The following is an 11232-nucleotide window of genomic DNA, read 5'->3' on the forward strand; positions in this document are numbered from 1 at the left end:
TGGGGTGGCTGGGGGCAGATATTTTTAGCCAGGGGGGGGCCAATAACCGTGGACCCTCTCAAGGCTATTAATATCTGCCCTCAGTCACTGGCTTTACTACTCTGGCGGAGAAAATTGCGCGGGAGCCCACGCCAATTTTTTCCGCCATTTAACCCTTTATTTTAAGAGCTAGAACGGCCAAATTTTGCAGATACACACTACTGACATTAGTAGTGTGGAATCTGCAAAAAAAAATGGAGAGAAGACATGGTTTACTGTATGTAAACCATGTCTCAAATCATGTCGGGTTTTAGGAAGGAGAAGGAAAAAGCCGGTAATTGAATTACCGGCTTTCAAGCTGTCTAGCGCTGGAATAAATATTAATATATATACATATATGTGTCTCACTGACATAGAATAGGTATATATATATATATATATATATAATGTGTACACATTTATTCTACCTATTCTACTGTAAGCTGTCAGTGTGATTTTACTGTACACCGCACTGAATTACCGGCTTTTCTCTCTAACAGCGCTGCGTATTTCTCGCAAGTCACACTGCTTGTCCGTGTGTAATCCGTATTTTTCACGCTTCCATAGACTTTCATTGGCGTATTTCTTGCGCAGTACGGTGACAAACGCAGCATGCTGCGATTTTGTACGGCCGTAGAAAGCCGTATAATACTGATCAGTAAAATACGGCAAATAGGAGCAGGGGCATAGAGAATAATTGTGCCGTATTTTTTGCGAGTTTTACGGACGTAGATTCTGCGCTCTTACGTCCGTAAAACTCGCATGTGTGACGGCGGCCTAAGACTTCATGATACTGTTTTGGTTTTGTATGGTCTCTTCAAACTTGACATGGCGTATGCTAATTGTTCCAGCAAATTTTGCATTCAAAAGTCAATTGGCGCTCCTTCGCTTCCGATATCTGCCATGCGCCCAAACAGTGGTTTTCCTCCATATATGGGGTATCAGCATGCACAGGAGAAATTGCACAATAAATTTTACCCTTCTGAAAATGAAAAATATGGGTCGTAAGTAATATTTTTGTGAGAAAAAGTTCCATTTTTTTTACATTCCAAAAATTCCTATGACGCACCTAAAGGGTTAATAAACTTCTTGAATATGGTTTTTGAGCACCTTGAGAGGTGCAATTTTTATAATGTCACTTTTGGGTATTTTCTATCATATAGACCCCTCAAAGTCACTTCACATGTGATTTGGTCCCTTAAATAAAAAATGGTTTTGTAAATTTTGTTGGAAAAAAGAGATATCGCTGGGCAACTTTTAACCCTTATAACTTCCTAACAAAAATTTTTTTTTTGTCTACTTAGCCCTAGGCAGCTTTCTGTCTGAGACTTCATCAGGATCATTCTGATCCCAAAATTGACCCATTTTTGTGACCTGGACTGCAAAATTTGCCCTCTGAAGATTTGGGCCCACAGGCCGCATGGTGGAGGCTTTCCCGCCTTCACAGTATAGCCCTGAGGGCTGATCACCGCGGCCTCCCCTGCAGATCCTCGGACTATCTCAAACCCAGGCCGAAACACACCTTAGAGCCGGACCGATAAGAGCCAGGGGTCTCCTCTGGACACCGAGCGGTAGGGGGTGCGACTGCACTGGAGGACTGCGCCGAGGAGCAAGACGTCTGCCCAGCGATCCTTCTCCTGTCTGGGACGCAGGAGACCGGCCACAGTGGCGGAGCAGCCTGGCACACCGCGGAGGACCCTGCATCAGCACGCTGCTGCACCACTGTGCGCCGCCACAGTGAGGACCAGGGATCGGCGGTGATTGCCTCACTGCCCTCCTCGTACCCCCGCTGAGGTCACCGCTGCAGCCGGCGATAGCGACGCCCGGAACAGCCGTAGAGAACGCACACCTAAGTGCAGCGGAGCCGGTGTCCATCCTGCACGCGGTACCGCCGGCTGGAGAGGTCCCGGGGCGGAGGAGCGCTGATCGGCGCCTGTGGTGACCGGGAGAGGGGACGCTGCTGCTGCCTCGCTGCGGGTCTCTGGAGGTAGACGGAGCACAGAGAAGGTCGGGACCACGCTACAGGTACCGGGACACGTGGCAGAGAGGGAGACCGCGGCACAGCAGGCCTAGGTGTGTGTGGGAGTGCCGGAGGCACGGGGGGTAGATGCTGACCATGGCGGTGCCCATCCTGCCGTCTCACTATCAGTCACCAGCTCTGGGCGCAGTCTGCCCTCTGGTCGCCCCTGCTGCCTGTCTCTACTGTCCCCTCGTGTTCCCATTGTCTCACTGGACTTGAGTGGAAGGTGCGGTGCAGTGCCAGCTCAGGACTTGGGTGGCTTTCCTCTCCCCCTGGATCTCCCCCCATTATTGGCACCAAACACAGGGTCCCCATAAGGGAGTAGCCTCCTAACTACAATTAAGACTGTCTTTATTGACCCGCTCACAGGCCATAAAACCTCAGGCCTAACCCCCCCACTGAACCCAGGATTCCTATAGGGGAAAGGAACCTGCTGCTGAGAGGTCTGCCTGTCTAATGTAGGCACACATGCCCTCCAAATCCCCCCCGCAACCACCTATTAGCAATTAAAGTCTCACAGGTGTGTATGTGTAAGACCAAAAAGCGTTCTGGACTGCTTCCAGATTCTGACCCTCTCCCTGGCAACATGGATCGTTTTCTCAATACAAATGGCCAACACAGGAACACAAGATCCATTTCTTCCACCAAGTCCTCAGGGGATAGCTCTAACACACATGACCCACTAGGGCTCCCCCGATAGAATGACTAATGAAGGGGATGATAATAACGAACTCCCAGATGATGTGTCTGTTAACGAGCTTAGCAAATTCATCAGATCTCTCCCTACTAAATCAGACTTGGAGGCTTTCACCTGCCGTATTGAAAACTCCTACAAAAAAGAGCTACACGTTCTCAAATCAGAATTCACAACTTGGGTGGAAGAGGTAGAGAAGTCCCAGGACATTATTTTACAAGAATTACAAACCCACAGGGAGGTTATAGCTAGCCACGCTCAAAGACTGGAGGAGTCTGCGACAGGAATGGAGGACTTAGAAAATCGTAACAGACGTAACAGCATTAGAATCCACAGCCTCCCTGAATCCGTAAATCCCCCTGACCTGGACTCTACTGTACAGAAAATATTCCTTGACCTCCTTGACGGTGAGGAAGGCAGCTCAATTGAGTTCGACCGTATACACAGATCCCTGGGACCCAAACCGAAATCAGAATCGAGACCTAGGGACGTCATCTGTAGAGTACATTACTATAGAACCAAGGAGGCCATCATGTTGGCCGCCAGGCAGATTGGCACCATCAACTACTGTGGAACTCAAATTTTACTACTGTCCAATCTATCTAGGTGCACGTTACAGCTCAGGAGAGCATTACGCCCCTTATTATCTCTCCTCAGGGACAGAGACATTACTTATAGATGGGGATTTCCATTCCAGCTGATTGCCTTTAAAGGCGGGAAGACGGCCATCTTCCGCAATCTGGGTGACCTGGCCAACCTGCTAAGAACCTTTGAACTACCAATGACTGACCTCCCGGACTGGCCGCGCTCGCCCCAACTTCCAGACATTCCTCCAAGATGGCTGAAAGCACAGCATTCTAAGCAGCGCAAGAAGACTGGTTCCCCCCTGGATCCAACTTGAGAGGAGCCTTCGCCAGACGCTGTCTTCTCCTGTGATGTTCTCTTTTACACTTTCATAGTTTGTTATAAGTTCTACTGATTCACGCACCGATTTGGTTTTGAACTGTACACACCTTGTCGTGCACAACTTTTGAATAGTTTATAGCCCTAACTACTAGACTCTGAGATAGTGTTAGTGAATTGTTGGTTTACCTATTAATCCTCTCCCTTTTCTCCGCCCCTCCCCCCCTCACTCCTCCCAGTGGCGTGGGGATCACGTGTAATTATATTGGCAAATGTATAATTTCCCAACCAGGGCCAGCAAAGTTTCGGAGGCACATGCAGACGACTCTTGGAGAAATTTGCAGGCCCTCTTCCGATGATCCTCGGGGGCGACTTCAACCTTCCAATGGACCCTGTGGTTGATGTCTCGTCGGGCAGGACCTCGTACCTACCTTCTTCAATTAAAAAAGTGAGGAAACAATTATATGATTTGCGATTGATAGATGTGTGGAGGGCTCTTCACCCGGGCACAAAAGACTACAGTTTCTACTCCCATATACATTCCACATACAGTAGAATTGACTATTTTTTTTTTATCTCTCAGTGTTTGTTGGATTTTGAGGTGAAGGCAGATATAGGGTCTGTATTGTGGTCCGACCACGCACCCATATACTTCTCAATACGGCTGGATCCTTCCACAAGATCTAGCTTTTCCTGGCGACTAAACGAAAGTCTACTACAGGACCCGATCTGTGTCGGCGGTGAAGGGTGCAATCACAGATTTTGTGGCAAACCATACAGGGGATCCAACACCCCCTTCAATGCAATGGGAGGCCATAAAGAGCGTCCTGCGGGGTATACTCATCTCTCAGGGAGCCCGTCGTAAAAAAGAACGCCTGGCCAACATAGCTCACCTCTCCTCACAGATCCACAAACTAGAGACGCAACACAAGCAGGACCTGTCCCCGCTTACTCTGAGGAGCCTGTCCACAGCTAGACAGAAACTACTAACAATTTTAGACCAGAGGTCACGTTGTCTTAGAGAACGAATTAGAAGTAGATTCTACCTCCTGGGGAACAAGAGCGGCAAATACTTAGCGAGAGCTCTACATCCACGGGGCCCACAAACATTTATACCACACATTAAAGACGCCAAGGGTAAAAAAGTCCACAGCCCCAAAGAAATTTTGTCTAGCTTCTCTGATAACTACAGCTCCCTATATAACATAAAGGGCCATTTCAAAGACCTTCCCACCCACTCATTCCAAGAGAAAATTACTGCATATATCAAACTTAACAAATTACCCACAATTTCTGCAGAGTGCATAGATGATCTGGAGAGAGACTTTTCTCTGGATGAGGTCACTTCTGTGATTCAAGACCTGAAACTAGGCAAGAGTCCTGGCCCAGATGGTTATACAGCAGGCTTCTATAAGCTGTTCTCAGATATGCTGTGCCCTTCTTTCCTAACAACATGTAACTATATTCTCTCAGGTGGCTCTTTTCCCCCCCAGGCCCTAATGGCCCATATTACGGTTATTCCAAAACAGGGTAAAGACCCTTCGCTTTGTAGCAACTACCGCCCCATCTCACTTATAAACATCGATGTTAAAATTTATGCCAAAATGATATCAAAGAGACTTAATTGCCTCTTGCCCCTCCTAATTAACCAAGACCAGGTGGCCTTTGTGCCCGGAAGGGAGGCTAGGGACAATACCATTAGATCTATCTCCCTGATTGACAGAGCCAACAAAAAGGTGACCCTCTGTGTTTACGATCGATAGATGCTGAAAAAGCATTTGATAGAGTGGATTGGGAATTTATGTGCCAAACGCTCAAAGGCATTGGACTACAAAAAAAAGCATTGTGGAGTATAAAAGCCCTCTACGAGTCACCTTCCGCCCGGGTCAGGGTAAACGGCTCATTGTCCAACTCTTTCTGCATGCGGAACGGCACGAGACAGGGGTGTCCGCTGTCCCCTTTACTCTATGTGTTAACTATGGAACACCAGGCAGTCGCAATTTGCAATAACCCTTCCATAGCAGGAATGAAGTTCCAATCAGAAGACCACAAATTAGCATTATTCGCTGACGACATACTCATGTATATCACTTCCCCTATCACTAGCCTACCTAATATTTTATCAGAATTAAACAGCTATGGAGCCCTAAGTAATTTTAAAATTAACACGCATAAATCTGAAATGCTAAATATTTCGTTTCCACCCCCCTTAGTATCACAGTTATGCTCCTCGTTCCCATTTAGATGGCGATCAGACTCCCTTGCCTATTTTTTACCTGCTAAGTCTTCACATCTATATGATGCTAACCATAAAATAACATTACACAACGTAGAGCTTGACCTGGAGAAGTGGAACAAACTGCACATATCTTGGCTTGGAAGAATTAATGCAATCAAAATGGATCTTTTGCCACGCCTCCTTTATTTCTTCCAGACTTTCCCTTTGTATCATCCAGCCTCCTTCTTCTCCAGGCTCAAATCAGCGATAACAAGATTTGTGTGGTCCGGCAAACGTCCACGGCTGGCATATCACCTCCTATGCAGGAATAAACAGTCCGGAGGACTGGGCCTCCCGGATTTCTTGCTCTATAGCTATGCCTCTCTTGGAACTTGCGCTCTCGACCTGTTCCATCACAAGTCAAGTAAGAAATGGGTAGGACTGGAGATGAAGCTCTCGGGACATAGCTCGGCGGCGCACTTCTGGAGAGAGGGCACTGGGGGAATCCGAGATGACCAGCCTTTCGTTACCAGACACCTAACTCAGTTCGTTAAGCATGGCATTCAAAAATTAAATCTCTCCTCTATACCAGGCCCCCTGACACCAATTTTTGAAAATCCAGACTTGACCCTCCTACATTCTTCTTAAAATGGGACAATGAATTAAGCACACAACTGACTCCGGAGGAATGCCTCAAGAGTCTGTTATTTATCTTCAGATCTTCACTTTGCTCAGATTACCAAGAAAGAAGCTATAAACTCCTGGCCAGATGGTACAGATGTCCGTCTAGTATTCACCTTATGTTCCCCACCACCCCCGATACTTGCTGGAGGTGCTGGAGCGACAGAGGTACCTACCCCCACATCTGGTGGTCCTGCCTGCCTATTCACAACTTCTGGGTAGGCATCCTTGCACTGTATAACAAATTATCTCTCCATAGAGTCCAGCCCACCATGGAATTGGCCCTGTTGTCTGTATGTGACCTCTCCATCGCCAAATTCAAGAAAGGTCTATTACATTTTCTAACAGCCGCACGTAACGTGATCCCTCGTTTCTGGAAACAGTCAATATCCCCCTCACATGCTGACTTTGTGGTTGAACTAAACCACATTTATAGGATGGAGCAATTGGTTGGCCAGGATACTAGAACTGCAGACAAAGTGTTTAACACTTGGTTTCCCTGGATTGCTTTTAGAGAATCTGAGGAACTGAACACTTGGCTACATTGATTGATCCTATTGGTCCCCATAATCATAACTCCCCTAGACAGCAAATATTACATTAACAGCCATACCTTAGTATAAAAGAATAGTCTCAATTTAGTTGGGACTGAAGACCAGATTCCTCCTACCCTTACCCCACCCTCCCTCCTCACCTCTCTTCCCACCCCTTTTTTTTTCTTTTTATCTCTCTCCTCTTCTTCTCTCCCTTGTTTTTCTCTTCCCTTTCTCTCCACCTCTCTTTTCTACTTTCTCTTCGCTTGGCCTGGCCTCATGTAGATTCCATAGCTGACATTGAGTGCTCTGACGAGCCTAGGCACTCTTGCTTTCATCCGGCGGCTTGGCCCCACCTGGAGCTGGTCGTCGGCTGAATAGTGGGAGCATCTGATGTATACATCATAAGCAATCTTTTAAAATTATTAGACCTCTGATTCAGTCAGAGGTAATTTGTTCACAAAGTTACAACTTTATTAATTTGTTGATCAATCTTTAAGTGTTAAAACTTTTAGTATACAGTTGTCCATTTTTGTATCACTCTTACAATCCTGTATGTGCCTACAACTGCATTTGAACATCTGATTGCAACTATGTTATTCACATGCAATTCAATAAACTTGATTTACGAAAAAAAAAATTGTTTAAAATAGTGTGCTAATGTAAAGTAGACATGGGGGAAATAGTTATTAAGGTTGAAGGAAGACTTTAAGTCCATCTAGTTCAACCCATAGCCTAACCTAACATGCCCTAACATGTTGATCCAGAGGAAGGCAAAAAAAAAACATGTGGCAAATAGTAAGCTCCACTTTGGGGAAAAAAATTCCTTCCCGACTCCACATACGGCAATCAGACTAGTTCCCTAGATCAACGCCCTATCAAGGAATCTAGTATATATACCCTGCAACATTATACTTTTCAAGAAAGGTATCCAATCCCCTCTTAAATTTAAGTAATGAATCACTCATTACAACATCATACGGCATAGAGTTCCATAGTCTCACTGCTCTTACAGTAAAGAACCCGCGTCTGTTATTATGCCTAAACCTTCTTTCCTCCAGACGTAGAGGATGCCCCCTTGTCCCTGTCTCAGGTCTATGATTAAAAAGATCATCAGAAAGGTATTTGTACTGTCCCCTCATATATTTATACATTAAAATAAGATCACCCCTTAGTCTTCGTTTTTCCAAAATAGCCCCAAGTGTAATAACCTATCTTGGTATTGCAGACCCCCCAGTCCTCTAATAACCTTGGTCACTTATCTCTGCACCCTCTCTAGTTCAGCTATGTCTTTCTTATACACCGGAGACCAGAACTGTGCACAGTATTCTAAGTGTGGTCGAACTAGTGACTTGTATAGAGGTACAATTATGTTCTCCTCATGAGCATCTATGCCTCTTTTAATGCATCCCATTATTTTATTTGCCTTTGTAGCAGCTGCCTGACACTGGCCACTGAATGAGTTTGTCATCCACCCATACACCCAGGTTTTTTTCATTGACAGTTTTGCCCAGAGTTTTAGAATTAAGCGCATAGTTATACATCGTATTACTTCTCCCCAAGTGCAAGACCTTACATTTATCCCCATTACAGCTAATTTGCCATTTATCATCCTGTAATATAAAATTGTCCTCCTCTGTATTGATTACCCTGCAGAGTTTAGTGTCATCTGCAAATATTGAAATTTTGCTCTGAATGTCCTCTACGAGGTCATTAATAAATATGTTAAAAAGAAGAGGGCCCAATACTAACCCCTGTGGTACCCCACTGCTAACCGCGACCCAGTCCGAGTGTGCTCCATTAATAACCACCCTTTGTTTCCTATCCCTGAGCCAGCTCTTAACCCACTTACACATATTACCCCTATCCCCATTATTCTCATTTTATGTATCAACCTTTTGTGTGGCACCGTTTCAAAAGCTTTTGAAAAGTCCATATACACTATATCCACTGGGTTCCCTTGGTCCAGTTCGGAACTTACCTCTTCATAGAAGCTGATCAGATTATGTTGTTTTTTCACTATTTTGTTTGACATACAGTACAGACCAAAAGTTTGGACACACCTTCTCATTAAAAGATTTTTCTGTATTTTCATGACTATGAAAATTATACATTCACACTGAAGGCATCCAAATTATGAATTATTTCAGCCAGGTTCCTGAATACACACAAACAATCTCCTCGCCGGAGGTGCCAGCATTCTAGGGGCTTATTTCAGCCGGGTCCCTGAACACACTCTTACATGACAACACTGGCGCAAAGCATATAACATAGAAAGATACTAGCGCATGGCCGTGCGGCCATGTGAGCCTTAAATAGTTGCAGCACGTACAGGACCTTCCTAGCAGGACCAATGAGAGACTGCCACAGAGCCTGAGCACCTACAGGACCTTCCTGAAGGATCAATGGCTTTAGCTGCAGTATCCGAACATGTGACCCTCGATCTCCACTGAGAGATCTTACTCTGGGCATGCTCAGAACGAGAAAAGCAGGACTTAGTCCCAGAAGCGGCTGCTCGCCGCTGCCCAGCACTGACTTCAATGCAGGAAGCAGGAAAAGCAGCAGTAACTCTTTGTACAGAGTCAGACTGAGCGAGACGCTGGGACTGACGTCTCCGCTGAGCAGGCTCCACTGCGGCAGGAGAAGAATGGGAGACCGCAGCGGAGATGGCCCGAGATTCCCCCTGTGCAGAGGCGGGAACTCGATCCCTAACATAGTTTCTTATCACAAGCAGGACATTGTGGAGGTAAGTTTAAAAAAAAATGGACAAATCTGTAATTAACAATATATGTAGCCTCTGTTTCCATGTGGAGGAGCACAATTGACTGCGTATTGAGTGCTGCGTACAGCCGCAGTGTTCAATACGCAGCATCCAGATCTAACAGCATAGTGGAGGGGATTTTCTGAAATCCCATCTCCACTATGCTTCCAAAGATGGAGGTGTCGACCTACGTCACCGGACATGCGGCACGTCTTTTGACACCACAGCATGTCTATCTTGCATTGGTGCTCTGACTCCGCAAGATAACTAGCACAGTGTATTGATAGCATGTGGTGATTCCACATGTGTTCAATGAAAATATGCGTCATCACCACGCAAAAAAAAAATGGGGCAGCGCTTTGGGCAGAGGAGCCTTTTTGCTGCGTCCAAAGCGTTGTTCCTATGCAGCGTGGGAAAAATACCGTAATAATTATTGGGGGGTTTTTCACACATGACTGAAGGGAACACTTCTCCTCCTGGTGATGATGAATCTGAAGATGGAGGAGGAAATTCCTCTGGAGCTGCTGGCACCTGTTCTCCATCTGTTGCAACAGCTTCTGCTGGTGCCACATCTTTAGCAGCTGCTGCAGGCACATCTGCTTCAGCAGCTGTTGGGCATCTGGTTCCGCAGAAGCTGTTGCAACAGACAGGAGAGAAAGAGCTGCCTATCCGGAAGCAGGAGAGCCGAGCAAAAAATAAAAAAGGATGATAAAACAGTTAAAATTGCAAATGATACTCTGGATTTGATAAAAAAAATCAACTACAGAGGATCATTTTGATTTTTTAGCCTTGACTATTGCAAGGAAGGCTCGCTCCCTAACACCGGATATGCAGTCAATTTTTATGAGTATGGTGCAGATGTCACTGACAGCTTTGGAGGACCCTGCTCCAATTTTGCCGTACGAAGACATATTGATGGGGTTTTGGGACTTTTCCATCCTAAACCAAAACCCCAACAACGAGAACCCCAACAAAGAGAAGCTGACTACCCATAGAGCAGACCAGCCAGCAGCTATTCTCATCATTCTGAGTCAGGAAACACACAAAGGCTGGTCCCCTCACCGACTGCCACTTTCCCTAATGATCCTGCTACATTCTATGGGTATTGCCCAGACTATCATTACTTACATTAATGTGCAATTTTTGTAGAAAAAATTTAAAGTCTGCCACGCCGAGTTGGACATTGCCACCAAAAGGCCCACTTCACTACCAAGAGACCAATCTACTTGGTTGTTGCCTGGCAAATGTTATGTCGTCCAAAAATGTAGTTCTTTGTGCAAAAGTTTATGTTTTCATATTGAAAAAAGAATGACAACATTTGTCATTATTTCTTTATTGGTTATAGAATAAAGTTATATTTTAAAATTAAATTTTTGTGTTTTATATACTTTAGCATAAGGGGAC

Source organism: Ranitomeya imitator, chromosome 1 (assembly GCF_032444005.1).
Source record: "Ranitomeya imitator isolate aRanImi1 chromosome 1, aRanImi1.pri, whole genome shotgun sequence".
In the NCBI taxonomy this organism is placed as follows: Eukaryota; Metazoa; Chordata; class Amphibia; order Anura; family Dendrobatidae; genus Ranitomeya; species Ranitomeya imitator.